Below are 18,080 nucleotides of genomic sequence, written 5' to 3' on the forward strand. Positions count from 1 at the left end.
TTAGGACGTATTCTGTCAAAACTGGCGCCAAAACAAGTCAAACTGATCCTTTAATTTCACGCTGTCACCTCCTGCAGCAGAAAAATACACTCCCGCTCCTGAACGGCAGCTACAAGCAACTAATAGCGGAGAGGTCAGAGGTTAGGAGATGTAATGAAATATCCCTGTGAGCTTGTGGTGGGCTCATATTATGCACAAATGTGAGGAAAGCGGAGAAGAAGAAGTGGGTGGAGGTGGAGAGGTTTGTTAGAGTAAAAGGGTGATGGGTGGGAGGAATTATTCTCACCGTCCTGTTCAGTTTTCATTTTTAATGAGATCAAAATTTGGAGAATTTTAAATATTAATGCTACATATCTCTAACAGGCCCAGAGAAAAGCAGGAGGAGTTTTCTGCCATGCTATTTTTCGTATGGGGATGATTTAGATGAACACAGCTCCACCTTTGTCCATGAGATGCTACTGTGAAGTCAAAGAGCATGACCTTTGTTAAGGGTTAGTATTATTATTGTTATTGTTATTTCTGACTTTTAGGTGTTTAGCTTAGTTAGCAATGCATTACAACAGAACTGTACCATAAAATAAAGTCAATATATTTTATATAAAATACAATGACTTATTCTTATGCTTCATGGCATAGAGGAAAAATTCCTCAGAGATGTCGGTTGGCATGATTTTGGTTCTCATGATAGTGTCACACAGAGTTGCTGCTGACGTGTCGGTTGTACATCCATGATGTGAATCTCCCGCTCCACCACATCCCGAAGGTGCTCAATTAAATTGAGATGAGGTGACTGTCTTAGCACATTTGAGCTTTGTGACATTGTGTATTATCCTGCTGGAGCCATCACTGCAGTCATAAAGGGATGGACATGGTCAGCAACAATATTCAGGTAGGCTGTGGCGTTTAACTGATGCTCAGTTGGTACTAAGCCAGAAGTATACTAAGAAAATATACCATACCATTACACTACCAGCAGCAGCAGCACCTTTGATACAGGGCTGGATAGATCACTACTTCCATGTTGTTTACACCAAATTCTGACCCTACCATCTCAATGTGGCAGCACAAACTGAGACTCACCAGGCAACGTTCTGTTGTCTAGTTTTGGTGGTCCAATGCAAATTGTAGCTTCCGTTAGTGCAGTGTACTCTTCTGCTGCTTTATCACTTGTACTTCTAGGTTTGAGTTGTTATCCCATTAAAGCCATTTGCCAATCTCTTCAGAACTCTGACATCAATAATGGATTTTCACCCAGAAAACTGCAGCTCAGTGGATGTTTTCTCTTTTTCAGACCATTTTCTGTAAACTCTAGAGACGGTTGATGGACAAGATCCCGGGAGAACAGCAGTTTCTGATCTGCCGGGACCAACAACATTGCCAGAGTCAGGCCATGTCTACATGCCTAAATGCACTGAGTTGTTACCATGTGATTTGATGATTAGATATTTGCATTAACTAGCAGTTCTATCTAACAAAGTGAATGTAAATATTTAGTATTTAGATACTGGTCCTCAAAAAGACCTCAAAATGTGATTGCAAATCGTGATAATGTCTCTTGTCATGCTGACTTTCGGTCATCCAGCAAATAATACTCTCGAGCAGCATTTTAGGAACTGATGCTAAATATATGACACAATGACAACTTTAAGATGTAAGAAGTTCATAACTCATGTTAAAATCATCCGATTATCAGATATGATGAGATTTAACTTCAAAGTTCATTAAAAATATTTTTGCTGTAGTTGCTGCAGCAGACGTTTGCAACTAATGCTGTTATTTCAGGAGAACTGGTCTTAAATATATGAGTAATTTGCAGCAAAGTCATTAAGGTCAAAGGTCACGGCTCTCTGACAGCTGATAACATACGACCGTTAATCCGTCATCAGGAAACGGAGAGAAGTGATGAATGTGGAGCTGATTTCTTTCAGCATAGAGAGAGAGGAGAACATTAATATGGAAATAATTAGGTGTGAACCTCGTGGTCACTGCAAAGGATAGCACAACGAATAAAGTTTAGATCAAAAAGGAGCCCACAGATGCTGTTCCTTATCTTTCGAGTGGTTCCAATAAAGGAGCTGAAGTATGTTCTCGTCTCTAAATAAAGACACTTTATGTACACACAGCTCTCAGCCATGTCTCATGTTTTATCCGAGACTCTTGACCCCGCAGCTGGCCCGTTATAGCAGCTCGCCACTCTCCTCGCTTTGGAGGAAGCATGCGATCGACTTCCTGTGCATTCCTCTCCATCTGAAGAATGCTGTCCAATAAAGTGGAGCGCACATGTTTGTGTAAGAGGAGAGGAGCCGGCGTCGCCGTCATCTGTCCACCTGGACGTCTGCAGAAGTTGGCCGCGTGCAGTCTCAGGCGTCTGTTTCGGGCTCCAGATGACCGCGGCCCATAATGCAGCCCAGGCCTCCAGGATCAAGGCGCTTCCTCTTAACCCCCCCTCTGACAGCGATCCCAGCTTTCGTTAAACTCCGATGTAGCCAAAAAGGTCGGGTGGCTTGTCTCCACGAAGCATCTGTTGGAATTCCTCGCCATCTGGGATCAAGGATACGAGGCAGTGGGACCCAGAGAAAAGATGCACATTCCTTAGTTAAGAGCAGCCATACTGCATGGCCAGAAGATGATGGAAGATAGTTTAAATGTAGACGGACAAAAAAGTGAAAGATGAGTCACATCTCAGCTTTAATGTGGAGATTTATGTCGCACAGAATCTTTGAAAACTGCCGTCTGGAGAAAAGTACAACAGTTTTCCCACATTTATCAGCCTGTTATGTACGATGTCAAATATGTAAAAAACAAAAAACATAGAAAGAAAGAAAGCAATCACTAAAATGGGCTCACAGCGAGCTGAAACCTCTGGGGCTGAAATATAAAGTGCCAAAAACTGCAGTAACTCAAATGTCCACTAGAGGCTGGCTCCAAAAGTGAGTCAATCCCCATAGACTCCCATATTAAAATGCCAACTTTGATCAAATTGTCAGTCAACAGTTGTTGGCCAATGAGCAAACCCAGAACAACACTTCTTTCTAAAACAGAATAAAGTCAACAGCAAAGTATGGAAGCTTGTTTCCAAAAACGCCAGAAGTAAGTCGAAATTTTGACTTATCAAAATTTCATGTTACATATCTCAAAGTAAGTCAAAATTCTGAGTAGGTCAAAGTCATGACTTATGAATTGCATTTTTCCCCAGAATTTTGACAATTAAATTTTAACTGCTCATCTCAAATTTTTACATCGAGTACCTCCAAATGATTTAAAAATCTAAGTAAGTAAAAAATGTTGAGATACATATCAATATCAAATTTTCAAGCTTTTAGATTGAAATTTCAAGATGCTAACCCAAAGTCTTGAGTTACAGGTGGCTTTCTACTTTTTGTTTGTTTTCCCAGTGATGGTAACAGTCTTCCATAGAAAGACAGGAACAGAAGTCTTTCTGCAACTTGGGGGGTTTGTCCCCTGATGGCTGTTAGAAAGAATGCAAATCCGGAAGCTAGGTTCATCTTTTATACAGTCTGAAATGATGCTAACCAGTGCTCCCTCACCGCCAAGCATTTTTTCGTCCACTTTTACAATCAACCCAAAAACACTGTGTGGGATCATACATGTGAATAAGATCACCATAATTAAAAATGCAGCGTGTACAAGAGATTTCCTCTCCGTTAATTAAGGCAGTACTTGTTTCTTGGCGGTTCCTTAAGTTAGTGCTCAATATGCACAAAAGGATTTAACCTATCATTCAAACATATAGGAAAAAGAAGGTATTTTGGGAATATCTGGGATTGATTTCTGGAGAAAAACTGAAAATCTGCTTTTCTTGGCATTAAAAACTAACTTTAGAGCCTCTAGCTGTTTAAAGGAAGTTCACAGACAGCACAGAGACAAGCTTTTGTAAACTGTCTCCTCAGGTCTGTGGTGGAGGCAGACACCTCTCTGCACTGGCCTTCATGTAAAGCTCCATCATTTATGCTGGACGTGCTTTAAAACTATGAGCCACTCAGACCTCTCTGCATTCTTCTTCTTCGCTTGTTTATAAACGTCAATAACGTTTTCCACACACAAATATGTATTTATTTACAGAAGCAACAGTCCAGGAAGACGAGGGCGTCACGTCTTATTTGGTAACTTTATTTTTTTCAAACATTTTAAAGAAAAACAGTCCAGGGTGGGGGAATGTTTTTAAAGATATATTTTGCCAAAAAGTTATTATTCCTACATAGTACCCAGGACTTCATGCTAAAAAATAACAAAATGTGGAAAATGTGATGACAAGGAAACAAGAAACACGAGGAGAGGAAGTATGACAAGAGAGAAGATGAAGACAAGAAGGAGTAAATTAGTAGAAGAAAATGACAAAAGGGGAAAAGAAATATAAGGTATTCAAGAAGAAGAAAATGAGAGAAAAGGGAGGAGTAAAAAGATGAAGGAGTAGGAGTTAAAGAAGAAAATGAAGAAGCAGAAGTAATAGAAGATGAAGAACAAGAAAGAGAAGTATAAGGAGAAGGAGGAAAAAAGATTTTAAAAAAGAGCTGAGAAAAGGAGGAAGATGAAGAAGAAGTAAGAAAAAGGAGAAGGCATAAAAGAAGGTAGACAAAGAATGTAGGAAGAGGAGGTGGAGGAGACAGGAAGAGGATGAGATAAATACAGTATAAAAAGGAGCAGAGGCATAGAAGAAGAATGAGAGACAGGGAGAAGAAATGAAGTAGAGGAGGGAGGAGGAGGATTAAGGTAAAGAAGACTGTCACCTATGTGGAGGTTGGAGAGGAGAGGGAGGAGCAGGGTCAAAGGTCAGAGACAAGCTACATGTTAGTGAACACCACAAAGAAACTCTCAGCGTGTGTGTGTGTGTGTGTGAGAGAGAGAGATCTCTGTGTGCTAAGTCAAAACACAATATGTCTTTAACCATGTGTCGATTACATTAATATTTACATGTCTTTAATTTGTACTTTTACTCGTTATTGTTTCTCTTTATTCAGAGGAGGTTCAGGACATGCTCTCGGGGAATAAGGCTACAGAAATGCCTTTAGAATAAACAAATAAAAATCTATAATTCATGTTAGGTGCTGTAGAGCTACCTTTACATACAACGCAGACTTTATACAGTAAATGGCCTTACAATTATTTTTGTAAACATAAACGCATTAACTGAGGTTTCCAGATATCAACATATATATCTGCTGTATGCATGGATTTCATTGAACGAGGAGTTTACGTGGATTTTCCAGGACGCACTTGGATCAACCCCCTCAGGTTTACAGTCCTCTCTGTGAAACTGAGCTGAATGAAGTTCAGGCTATCACAGCTGCTTACTGCCCTCTAGTGGACGCAGAGACCTTACTTCGTCTCTCAGATGTGATCTGTTTTCCTTTAGCTCACAGTGTTTTAATTCAGGTCAGGACATCTGAAACTCCCAATCGACCTGAAGAAGATCACTAAGTTGTGATTTCAATCTGTTTGAGAGCACTTAAACCCTTTAAAAATAACACAACTCTTCCAGTTGGGGTCAAACTCATAAAGGAAATAAAAATGATTGTATGACCCTAACTATTTGAGGAATGCGACAAGCAAGAATCTAATATATATAGATCACCAATTAATATCTTTTTGACGCCGAAGTGTGTGTATTTAGATGAGAGGGTAGAGCTAGTAACCTTAAACCTAGTATTTGTTCTTACATATGGAAATATTTTCAATATGATATGTTTGGAACCATCAGCCAGTGCCCAGTCATCAGCCTATATGGCTAAAAAAGGAGGAAGTGCCAAAGACTGTGTTTCCTTTAGTGACCACTAGAGGCTATCTCCAAAAGTTAGCCAGTCCCATATACTTCCATGTTAAAATGTCCAACTTTACATATGAAATAAACATGTTCACAGCATGTACTGTTTCTAACCATTGCACACAGGCTGACTTTTTGCTAACTCAGGTCTAAATTTGTTAAGCCTTAAAGTTTACATTAATACATGTGTGGCCTCTTTGATTGACAGGTGGATGGAGACACAGGCGGCCGGTGGCTGTAGCTTATAGCTGTCTGTTAGGCTTTGCTTCAGCTAATTGGAACCACTGATTGGAGTGTTTTGTTTTGTATGATTATTGTAATAAAAAGAATCACATCATCAGCATATGGAGACTGTTCTCAGTTTGTCCTTTTTGGAGCATTTTTATGCAATAATCTGACAAATAATGTGGATTATTCCCAGAAGTCTTTACTCCAGTTTAGCTAAAAAGGCTAACTCATTGTTAAGTGATAAATTAGTACTCCACCTTCTTGTACAAACACAGTCATTTCTGGCTCTAAAAAACAAAAGAAATCACAGTAGTGGTTATTCAAACTCGGACTGAGGTTTTCAAAATATTACGTGTGGTTTAACTTTGATTAAGAGAAACACTGTTTTTCTAGCACTTCATAGACAAAATAAATAAATAAATAACTAAAAAAAGCACCAAGCAGTAGATGTTTCCAGTAAGAAAACTGTCCAGGACTCTAGAAAATTAACACATTCATGTATCACCATCTTTCTAAAGTTACTATAAGCTACTGCTGATGAGCCTTATAACTAATACTGCAGCTCCAGTCTAGATCAAGTCTCATCAGTAAGAAAATAGACCTGTCTCGTGGCAGTGAAATGAGAAAGGGGGGTCTTGCAGATTATGGTTTAGCTGTGTGGGCCCCAACCCTCCTTCTCACAAACCCCCACCACCACGTCACAATGGCTGAGCGGAAGCTGCCCTGCTGCTGTACCAACTGATTCCCAACGCCACAGCACAATAGGCCCAAACCTGCCTCCATCCCTGGGCTCTAATCTCCTCTGCCTCCTCCCTATGCCCCTCATTCAGCCCACCATGCGGTGCGTGGGCACAATGGTGCTAATAACACTGCAGAGTGTCCCCACTTCTCCTGTCAAACAAACGAGGTTTATGTCCCAACAAAATGGCCGCAGAATGAAGGGTTTGAGAGGAACGAGGTGTCTGAGCACAGATCTAATTAAAACACAAAGAAGCAATTACTGCAGTTCTCGATGTGACACATGAACAGCATCACGCCCAGCATGGACACATGGAGACAATACATGAATACACACATATGTACTGCTTCAGTTCTCAGTGCACAGATTGACAGAATTCATCCCCTTTTCAAGGGAAACTGTGTGTCCAAAGAGCAAAACGGAACATCAAAAAAGTAGATATTAGCACTTATTGCACTGTTAATATGTAAAAATAAGAAGATATGAGCTAAGAATGCAAATTTAGTTAAATGTACCCTAAAGGTTCACTGTTAGATGAGCTCAAAAAGAGACTGTTTCGTTAAAACATGTGACCAAAACACCAAATGCTGTCAAACCTGGTAGCTTTTGACAAAGGATACCCAGAAAATGTATGTATTCTTTAATTTTATAATCATGATGTGTGATTGCTACAATATAGCATAAGCTGAATGTTTTTGTAGCGTAACCTACAACCAAGAAGTTAGCCCATGTATCTTGTTAGTCTCCTGCTAGGTTTAATTTCTTTTCTTTTTCATAAATGAAAAGGGTATATGAAAGATGGATGTAGCTTCCAGTGGTTTTGGGGACTCCTTTTCACCCATTAATAACAGTATAGTTTAGTCATTGCATCTAACTTAGCAGTTTTGTCCATGAATTGCTAAAGATAGTTAGCAAACTTATTTTTGTCTTTTATCTTTTTATCGAATACCTGTTTCCCACGGAAGACAAGTATTCAGTTTATTTCCATCTACATTGTCTTCTACGCAGGAGGGGGAAATTGTTACTGTGTGCTAGAAATTCTCACTGTGACATGTCTAAAAACATTATTCACTCATCTAAACTGAAATCAGTGATTTTAATGCATTGTTTTGCATATGAAAGGATTTAAAAACCATTTCAGAATCAAAGATTCTGCCCCAAACAGCAGAGGAAGCATATCTGACCAAACCCTATCAGGTACCACTCTCATAAAGGCCTCGTTGGCTCCCAAACAGTCCCCTCAGTGTGACAGAGAGCAGGCCGATGGGACCGGTCAGATGTGACGGGACCTCCACGAGGGGATCCCACTCTGCACTTGACATTCATCTCCTCTCAGATCACTTGAGTGTGACTTTCCCTCGCCTTCGCCCAGCGTGGAGCCCGTGAGTCCTTCTCGGCGGCGCTGACATGCATTGTTGACGTGTCACTGGTTTTTGGAGAGGGCCACGTGCGTCCAGTCGCCTGAGACAAGTGCCTCCATACATGATGCGAGGCCTGAGAACGGACGAAGCAAAACGCGCTCCCAGCTGCAGGCATTGACGGTTACAAAGAGACTTATCTGAGAATCAGGGACCGTTAGAGGCTTTGTGAACAGGATGACGTCTTCGTGTTCAGCAGGAATTTACATTTTTACTGTTCTGCGTGGCTTATGCTGTCATACAGAACCGTTTGTGCAGGGTGAGTGCTTGAGGGACTTGCTCAAGGGCACTTGAGCAAGAAAAATACTCAAGGCATCTGTGGGCTTTTGAATGGAGGATAATCTCTAATCTAAACCAGCAGGCCGTGGAGGCTGTGGATTACGAGGGAAATCAATTAGGAGTAAACACACAAACACTGTTTAGCCGCTTCAGAAAAGTCACAGTGCCTCGTTTTGTCCTCTGCTGGTTTATTTTTCTGACAGCCTCAGTTTATCCTGACAGCAGAAACCAGACATTAACCCACCGCCTTCTCACCACCTTAAAACAAATAAACTGTCTGCGCTGAAGCTGGAGGAGTAAACAGTAAGTGGGCTGGACAGAGAAGACAATGAAAAATGGACAAAACATGTTTATCTGAAACAAACCAGGTCAAAATAAAAGTTATGATGACACCACAAAGCTCACAGTCATGCACTCTGTATGCACCACTCGTGGCTAAAACAGTACCGTTTGACGTTACAGATCACGTTACCTGGGGTTATAATTTAATGAGTATGGCCACTTGTAGCTTGTACAAACATTTATCTCTTAATTATTAATCCTTACACACACACACACACACACACACACACACACACACACACACACACACACACACACACACACACACACACACACAACTCTACTTAGTATTAGTATTTACTATATTGTATTTATTTAGAAATAAATAAATAAATAAGGCCCCAGCCACACAGGCATAGAGACCCATTACGGACCAATCACCAGTTGCTAGGGAAAATGTATATTGTGCAAGTGTATACGGTGTTGCACTAAAAGCATTCTTGCAATTGCTTTAGTTGCTAGCAGATATCTACAGTTTCTCATGGAAGACAACTGACCTGCAAAAACTCAAAATGACCAAAGGTTATACAAAATCCAACATGCAATAAACCCATTTGGGAACCAACTGGCTACTCTGTTGCTATAGTACCTGCGCTCTTATTTTATTTTATTTTATTTTTGTATAGCTTCTGGATAGAACATTTGTGGAATATATGTAATTATGTGTAATTGTGAAACAGTTTTAGAAGGCGAATAAAATGCTAAACAGACACAGGTTTTGAAGTTCTGTTACTGTGAATGCAGTCCTTTTCACCAGATGGTTTTCCAGAAACTGCTATGGACAGAAACCAGTTTCCAAAAAACAGAAACAAATAAAAAGCACCCCCAAAACCCACCACCAAAGAACCACCATCCATATGGTCTGGGTTTTGTTTTAGCCACATGCTAAACAGACATTTTTAACCTCTTGGACCTGGTGTCCACAGATGTGGATGTCACATTTTGGGTTGTCTAGACCAAAATAGTAAGTTTTGCTCTACAAGCACCTGATATCCGCTTACGAGGACATTATGCTGCCTCTGTTCTATCGAAATTTAAAACAAATATCCTCATATGTGGATCTCATTTTTTCAGAAACAAAAATCAGGTAAAAAAAAAAAATATCTGGCAATTCTTTGTTTTTACATGCATCAGGTCCCAAATATCAAAGAGAAATTAAAAATGCATGCCATGGAAGAGTTTGGGTCTTAGGAGGTTAAAGACACTAGAAGTCTGAGTGAAGACGGGTGGTTGGGTTGTCTTGATGCATGCTCAATCATCCAGGTAAGTAAATCCCATCCAGGTAAGTGGTTGGGTTTTTAGTTACCTGGTGGAAAGGATGAAGTTATGGTTGAGGTTATGGTTGTTAAGATTGAGGAATATAAAGTTTGCATTTACTCTATATGCAGAAAAATTGAAAAAAACATCCGACCAAGACTGTAAGTGACTTAACCTTAAGTTAGTAACTGCTTAATGTGCCTCCATTGCTCCATAAACCACTAACCAAACATTTCAAAGCTTCCTTTCTGGTATCCAGAATGAACTTTAAAGGAAACGCTGCTGCTATCGACAGTTCAGATGGAAGTAAAGTAAATGAGCAGAGAGTGACAAATGGCCTCAGACCTGCTGGGTGTGAATGAATCGGTGTCATCAGTTAGTCAGACAGCGAGACAGGCGAGACGGCAGGGCCGTCTGTATCGACCTTATTGTCCCACCGGACAGAGGCTGATGGGTCTCTGAAAGACTGACAGATTTCACTTGGCCATAAGCCAGCACACACACACATTTACATACGAGCGGCACCCTACACAGCATGGGAACTTTTGGGGCTGCTGGTTTCGATGAATGGATTACGGAGGCGGAGGGCAGATTGTCAAACTATTAGTGTCAAACACGGGATTCAAAATCCCATCTCCCGCCAGTTAATGGAGAAACAAACACTGCGATCATTTATTTTTAATTGAAAACAAGTGAAGTGCTCTCTGCTGAGCTCTCGCTGATGCTTTGAAGTGCTTGTAAATGGAGAACAACGCCCTCTTTACCCTCGCACCATGAAAAATGACACAAAGACAGTGACCAACCAGCACAGGACACAATATGAACACAAATAAATATAACTAATTCCACTTCTAACAGTGACTAATGATGGCTGTGAGAGCTTGTTTTGTCTCGGTTTATGGACCGAGACATAAAAGACAAACAGGGGAGAACGTGAAGGTCAAAGTCAAGCTGCTCCTCACAGAGACCAAAACTAATGGTGTGTTCTGGCGCTCTTTGTCCACTTCAGTGTGCAGTTTAACCAAGTTTAAACAGTAATGCACTGTTATATCAGCACAGATAAAATGCAAATATGATGAGGTTCTGTAGTGTCCAAAAGCTGACTAAGCCAAAGTAGATTATGGGAAGAAATACAGGTAAACACTAGATGGTTGGTACTGGGATTTTTAATAACTGTTTAAAAAAAAATCCATGCAGAGATGCTCCAGGGTTCCCACCTGGTAGGCCATGCTCCAAAGTCTTCAACTGGCTCCTCTCCATGTAGATTCACTCCTTCAAACACCTTACCCTTTCACACCAAACATAAGCTGTGCTTGCATAATAATACTTGCATGAACACAGGGTGAAAAAAACTACAAATAATCACCCAACAGCCAATAGGATGAGGAGAATGCAACTGATAGCTAGAATTAAGCTAAAAGTTCACATATTTTCAAGTCCCCTTTTTCCTGGTTCTAAATACAAGTAACAAATAAGCTGAATGACGATGTGAGAAGAATCCAAAATCTATGGAAGAATCCCAGAAGATGAGGTTTTGCAATGCAGCATGAAGCAAAACTGCAAAATTGCAACATACTGCATAAACTTTTCATGCAATTTGGTTGCATGGATACAAATGAAGGAATGATAAAGACAGAATAGTAAAGCATGCTGAGCTCTCTTCACTGTAGCTGATAGTAGATAGGCCAGACAGTAGGTAGGACAGGTAGACATCAATCCATCTGTCAGTAAGACCATAAACCCTGAGATACCTAAACTCTTCCACATGAGGCAGGACCTCATTCCCATCCTGCCCTTTTAGACCAGACAGCTATGAACTAGGAACTGCTAATTTTCATACCAGACACTTTGTACTGGCAGGAAGACCAGGACACCTGGAGTCTTTCACTGTGACGCTATATTGTTGAGTTATTTTCATGGAAATATTTAGCATTGTCTTGCTGAAATAAGTAAAACCTTTGCTGAAAAAGACTGCAACTGGATGGCACCTGGAGGCTGCACTCAACAGGAATCAAAACCATCAAACAGACTCTGGATCACCACGCGGGGACAATGCATGGTGTCCATGCAGTGTCCCTGTTTTCTAAACACGATGTCAGGACAGTTGTCTTCAGTCTCAGATCATCTTAATTCAGAAAAGGGAAATAGTGGCATTTCTAGATGTTGTTTCTATTTTTCTTTCTGTGGTAGAGTTTGAACTTGCTTTGTGGATGCAGCAACCCACATAGCAAGCTGCTCTGGCCCGGATCTGGTATCAAGCTGGCACTGCTGGCTGACTTCTGGCATGATAAGATGTATGTCATCCAGATATGGGCCAGACATGGCATAGATGGCACTGTCTATGTGATGTCATGCCACATTTGGCTCGATTGTGGTTTGGTTTATGTGGCCCAGTGAAAAATATTACATAAGAATCAGTCCATTCACTGTCTGAACAGAGTTTCGTCATGATACTTTTGCATTATTATTCACATGTTGTTATTACATGGCTTAATTAAGGTACACATTAGGCTGACATCTGGGGCCAGAGCTGAAACTGTTCTGGCCCAGCACAGGACCACCAGTGTGTCTGCAACTGGCCTTGTGCTGGCCCATGTGTGGGCCACCTCTGGCAAACCAGATCTGGGTCCCCAAAGGGCCGTCATTATTCAGTATTGTTTGCAACATTGAAAGCAGGACTCTCTTAGCATATCCAGTTATAAGCGAGTTCTTGAGAATGGCTCGTTATATTCCAGCAAGAAGTATTTGAAATTTGAGGCCTAAACTGCAACTTAAAGAAACACTGATGTTCTAAACTCTTAGGTAAAGTTAAAGTATTTGGTTAAGTTTCAGAAAACTATCCAAATGTATTGATTCATATCAAAAGAAAGCAACAATATTAGATTTTAACTAACAAGACTTAATGTTGTTGTTATCCTCAAACCAAAGTACAGTACTTTAGGTATTCTGGTACAAAGTGAGCCTCAGCTGTAGTTTGTGTTCAGTGCTAATACAAATATGCTGCTATGCTAGCCTGCCGAATAAAAATGGCGTTGGGGTAAACAGTCTCTGCTAACTATCAGGATGTTAAGGGGGTTACCGTGAAGACCTTGTTATCTGACAGAGCGATTTCTCAATCATTCACCCTCTTTCTCACGTGGGCCCTTCCTGTTTTCTTGACACTGATGTCGTCACCCCACCCATGTGAAACAACACTGAAGAAACGAGGCTGAACTGGGGGCTGCATATTAATCTGCTCGCCCCCCGTATTAAGGTCAATGGAGTTGCCTGGTCAGTCATAGCAAACATAGCAGAGACTGGGGTCTAAATCAATTTACTTAGGAAAACCTGAGGTCACCCGGGGTTAAGTATGAGGAGGCAGGGGGGCAGTGGTGCTCCTCCAGTCAACACAACATATCTGATTTAATACGCATCAGAGCAGGCGAGTGCAGGGAGGAGGGGCGAACTAGCAAATAAACTTGGCGGATATTAAAGGTCAAAGGGCTACCTAACATGTGTTTCTCTGGGACAGACTTACTGAAGGCTGAAGCAGACGAGTCTCAGCTAAAATCAGAGCGGTGTACACTGAAAATAAGACCTGACTTCCTTGAACTGTTTAGTCACAAACAGGTATGACAGTGCTTAGATTCGGATGAGATGATGAGTAAATACGTCAAGGTAACTCAAGAGATTTTTACTGTTATAAATACAACCCTGTTTACCAAACTGAGGAAATTTTTTTAGTTTGGAAGTCAAATGTTTAACAGTTCAGGACCTTTGTGGTTGCATTTTGATTTGTTTGAGCACAGTCGAAGAAATCCAGATGACAACACAATCCATCAATCCATATTGTTCCTACACCTGCAAATATCCTTTGGCATCAGTGCTGCTTTCACGGATGTACCAGGAGACTGTGGGATGCATACAGTGTGCGTGCCTACCACTAGCGAGAAACATTGGCTGTGAACTGCATGTCTTCTATGCCACGAAGACCCATGTGGCCCAGATATGGGATTCTCCATTCGGTGGTAGATGCTAAACTGGGTACCACAAACCACAAGATATCAGAGGAGAATAAGACCTGTGATGCATGGTATGTCAAGCCCATCTGTGATTGGACATGCCCTGATGCCAACAGAAAAAGTCTGCAGCTATGAGTACATAGCTTTACTGCCTTGTAAATGACTTGGAAAAACTAACGGCTATGGGAGAAAACCCAGATGGAAAATCTGCATTGGACAATTGGAAGGACGATCCAGAGAGAAATCCCAGTCCATTAGAGTAAAGGTTTAGTATTGGTTAACTAGCCTGAAAAAAATAATAAATAAACAGTTATAGAAACTACATTATGTAATTTGAGACCAGGGTTTAATCCTGGGAAAATCCAATTTAATGATGAAAAACAGGAAACAAATTAACTTGGGTGCAATACATTAAAAAAATGTAATTACAAAAAATGAGAAGTGTGACTCTCAGAGTGAGAACATCAAAATATATTTCATGGCTGGTTGTGAATGTATCTTAAATTCATACTAATGATAATGACACTGCGTTTGTTAAACTAAGAATATGGATGAATGTATGCATACTTTTTCTTCGCATGTTGTATTTAGTGCTGATTTAAATGCCTGGGATTCCCAGAAAAAGTGGCTTCAGATGCCTGTATTTAAAATGTCCAAGTTTTGGGAAAAATATTAAACCCTATTTGAGACTTAACTCTATCTACGATCTACTGGGTGACTTGGTCAGGAATAAGCTCCAGTTCAGTTTTCCAGTAGTGAACTCCTCTAAACCCAACCGGTCGTAGCAGATGGCCGCCCCTCCCTGAGCCTGGTTCTGCCGGAGGTTTCTTCCTGTTAAAAGGGAGTTTTTCCTTCCCACTGTCGCCAAAGTGCTTGCTCATAGTGGGTCATAAGATTGATGGGTTTTTCTCTGTATGTATTATTGTAGGGTCTACCTTAAATATAAAGTGCATTGAGGCGACTGTTGTTGTGATTTGGTGCTACATGAATAAAATTGAATAAAATTGAATGAAATTAGGCCAGAAAGTAAAGTTAATATCAAGGCTTGAAGGAGACATCAGACTGAACATGAGAGTAAGGAAAAGCAACAGTAGAACAGAGTGAGTGTCAGTAGGAAGGATATGGAAAACTAAGCACTGACCACACAACACTATCCTCATGAAATAAGGATAACAATGTTAACAGTGTCACTATGATCGTGAACAATGAAAAAGCAGGTACATTGTTACACAGGGAGTTAGCCCTGCTGTGTGCATTAATACTCTTTGTGAGTAAAACGAACAGTACAGTAAAGTAGTTGGCTGAGTTTAAGATAACAGTGTGAAAAGTTATTTAGTGTTTAAGGCGTTGAACATACAGTGAAGCTTTCTAAGTATTTCTGAACATGAGCTGTAACCAGCAAATTGTTTCTGGGACACTGACATCTTCTCAGACTGTACTCTGTACCTGACAGACACCTCGCTACAAATGTAACCGCACATGAGGTCACTCTTGCCTGCAGTGTCTGTGATTGGCCTGTTCCGTATGATTGTTTCCTGACACACATTTCTGTTTTCTTCTACTGCCATTTTTCAAATGACCAGAAGACGCTGAATCAACTTGAACAGAGGAACACCAGCTCCAACTAGTGTCTTGATGGTGAAATGACAAATGTGAGCCAATTGTAAGTTTAAATCATAAATCATAACAGATAAAAATCTCATAATTATGCAAGGTCTGATGTAGGGCCCTCCGTGAAATAAACATTCTGGGTTTATCATGTTTACTTGGTATACGTTTTTACACATTAACACTTTTTAGTCAAAAAGCAATCTTTTTTTACCATTTACCCCAAAATGTCTTTAAATCTTACTGTTAAGTCTCTTCAGTTAAGTATGTTTCCAGTGTTTTTGATGTGAATGATTCTTGTACATTTTAACAAAAAGCAAATTAAAAAGAAAATGTGCTCATGATATATTTGGCATTGTTTTGTAAACTGTATTTGATGAAGAAGTTTTAATAACCAACCAAACATTTTGAAAGTTTTTCATCTCATTTAGTTTTTTTAATGTTTCCTATCGCCAAATGTTGTATGTTCATACATCTGAACACTTTGGGAGAGCCCCTTCAGTATAAATGTCCAAACCTGTCTAGACCTGTTTTTACACTTACAGCCAGTAAAGAGCAGAGATGATCGACACATCTCCAGTGAACAGTTACATGTTCAGAGGCTGATGGACTAAAGCTGTGAACTTTGCCTCCTCCATCCACTATGACGCACTTCACTTTAAACCCCGAAAACTCAGATTTCTTCCTGCTCTGGGGACGAGCACAGGAACGTCTGTGGAAGTCATCAGGATCAGGTGTGGAGATGGGAGGCAGATTTCTCACGCTCTACTTTAAACAAGAAAAGATATTCAATATTATTTTTGCTGTGAGGCAGGATTATCTCCATATGGAAGTGATACGAGTGATACATCACCTTTTTTTTAACCGTCACGAACTGAGCTGCTTTATTTTCATTTAATTTGGCCGCACAGATGCAGTCGAGGATCAGACTGCAGATGGTCCAATTTTCTGCCAGGAGGTGACACCACATGTTTAACCCATCATAATTTATTATTTACAGTAATATGTATTATTATTAATATTATTATTATTAAAGCTAGCAGTAGTAAACAAGTAACTGGAGAACCGTGTGGTTCTTATAAAACTAAAGTTCTCAACACTCACCAGCAGGTGGAGATAATTTGATGAAATACAAAAACATCTCTGCTTTCTCTGCTTTTTGTCAGGTCCTCACACCTGGCTGCAGAGTAATCCGAGTACAACAGCTGATGGATGTTTCATTTCCCAGGAAGCATCTGGAGGACTGCGGAGGCTCATCAGTGGAGCTGTAATCAGTTAAGCTCAGGAGATTCCTCAGTGGAAGAGTTTTTATCTTCCATATATACATACAGAAGACATAAACTGCCATAAATAAAAAATAAATGCATTTAAAAGAAAAAAACATGAAATTCAACATAAATAATATTTTTAAATGGATGAAATTATAATGTATTATAAATGTATATTTTTATTTGATACAATTGTATTTTCTACTCTTTTAATTTCTCTATTAATGCACTTACTGTTTACCTACTAAAATACGGATTTATCTACACGAAACATAAATAGGTAGACGTAGATAGATTCAGACATTTTAATTTATTATCAATTATAACTGATAAAATTTTCAGTCACTTTTATTTCTTCAATTTTTTCATTCACTAAATAACTGAAATGTATTTAAAATGATTAGAAACATGACTTTATTTACAATATGTAAAAATATATTTCTGATTTGATCTGATTTCAGGCAGCAGATTTAGATTCATTTTTATTTAACATATTTAGTACTTAGTGTTGTAAGATGTACAAATATTTATTCTGTTTTTACTTTAGTTCGGTGATAAGCTGCAATAACGAGAGCTAAAGAATTGTGATTAGTTCATATCATGTCAATGGCTGAATGACAATAATGTTGAGTCTGAGTCTGATCAAATGTCTGTATGTGGACAAGAGTCGCCCAAAGTCATGCATAATCACATTTACCACATTTGGTGTAGGGAATTACTCGCTTTAGCCTTTTATCATCAATGAACAACAAGCTGAAGGACAGAAACACCATATATTCACCTTGTGTTTGTTGTAGTCACACAGTTTATCCACTGGGGGGCGCTGTCACAACACAAGTGTTGGTCACAGCATTTTGTAAAGATAAAATGAGTGTCCGTGAAGAACAGTCATGTTGAAGGACACGTGGGGTTCATACTTGTCTGTTTAAAGTCAGATACCTCAGCGCCTCTGCTTTACTTCCTGTTTGCTGTGTGTCAGTCATTTATAAAATTAATTAATACACTTTAATTTTTTTCTGTCTTTGCAGAAATCTCCATGTAATCCAAAACTGTCTGCATTCCTCCTAACTTTATATTTTTTTTCTATTAAAATGGTGTAAAACATGTAAGAATTATTGAATGTGTACTCTAATAATACTCAATACTATTAAAATCTTA

General features: G+C 39.7%; 1 long non-coding RNA gene across 1 annotated transcript; it reads left to right on the plus strand.

The window, feature by feature from the left end:
• The first annotated feature begins 367 nt into the window (after positions 1-367).
• LOC147301718 (uncharacterized) lies at positions 368-1,908 on the plus strand. The gene is made up of 3 exons (XR_015127083.1): positions 368-491; positions 689-889; positions 1,292-1,908. It is a non-coding gene; the product is annotated as an uncharacterized LOC147301718 (long non-coding RNA).
• Positions 1,909-18,080: the final 16,172 nt, after the last annotated feature.

The sequence above is a fragment of the Aulonocara sp. 'chitande type north' Nkhata Bay genome, linkage group LG23 (assembly GCF_057382095.1).
Source record: "Aulonocara sp. 'chitande type north' Nkhata Bay isolate Kocher_YH1m ecotype deep benthic linkage group LG23, A_spYH_male_GT1.1, whole genome shotgun sequence".
NCBI lineage: Eukaryota > Metazoa > Chordata > Actinopteri > Cichliformes > Cichlidae > Aulonocara > Aulonocara sp. 'chitande type north' Nkhata Bay.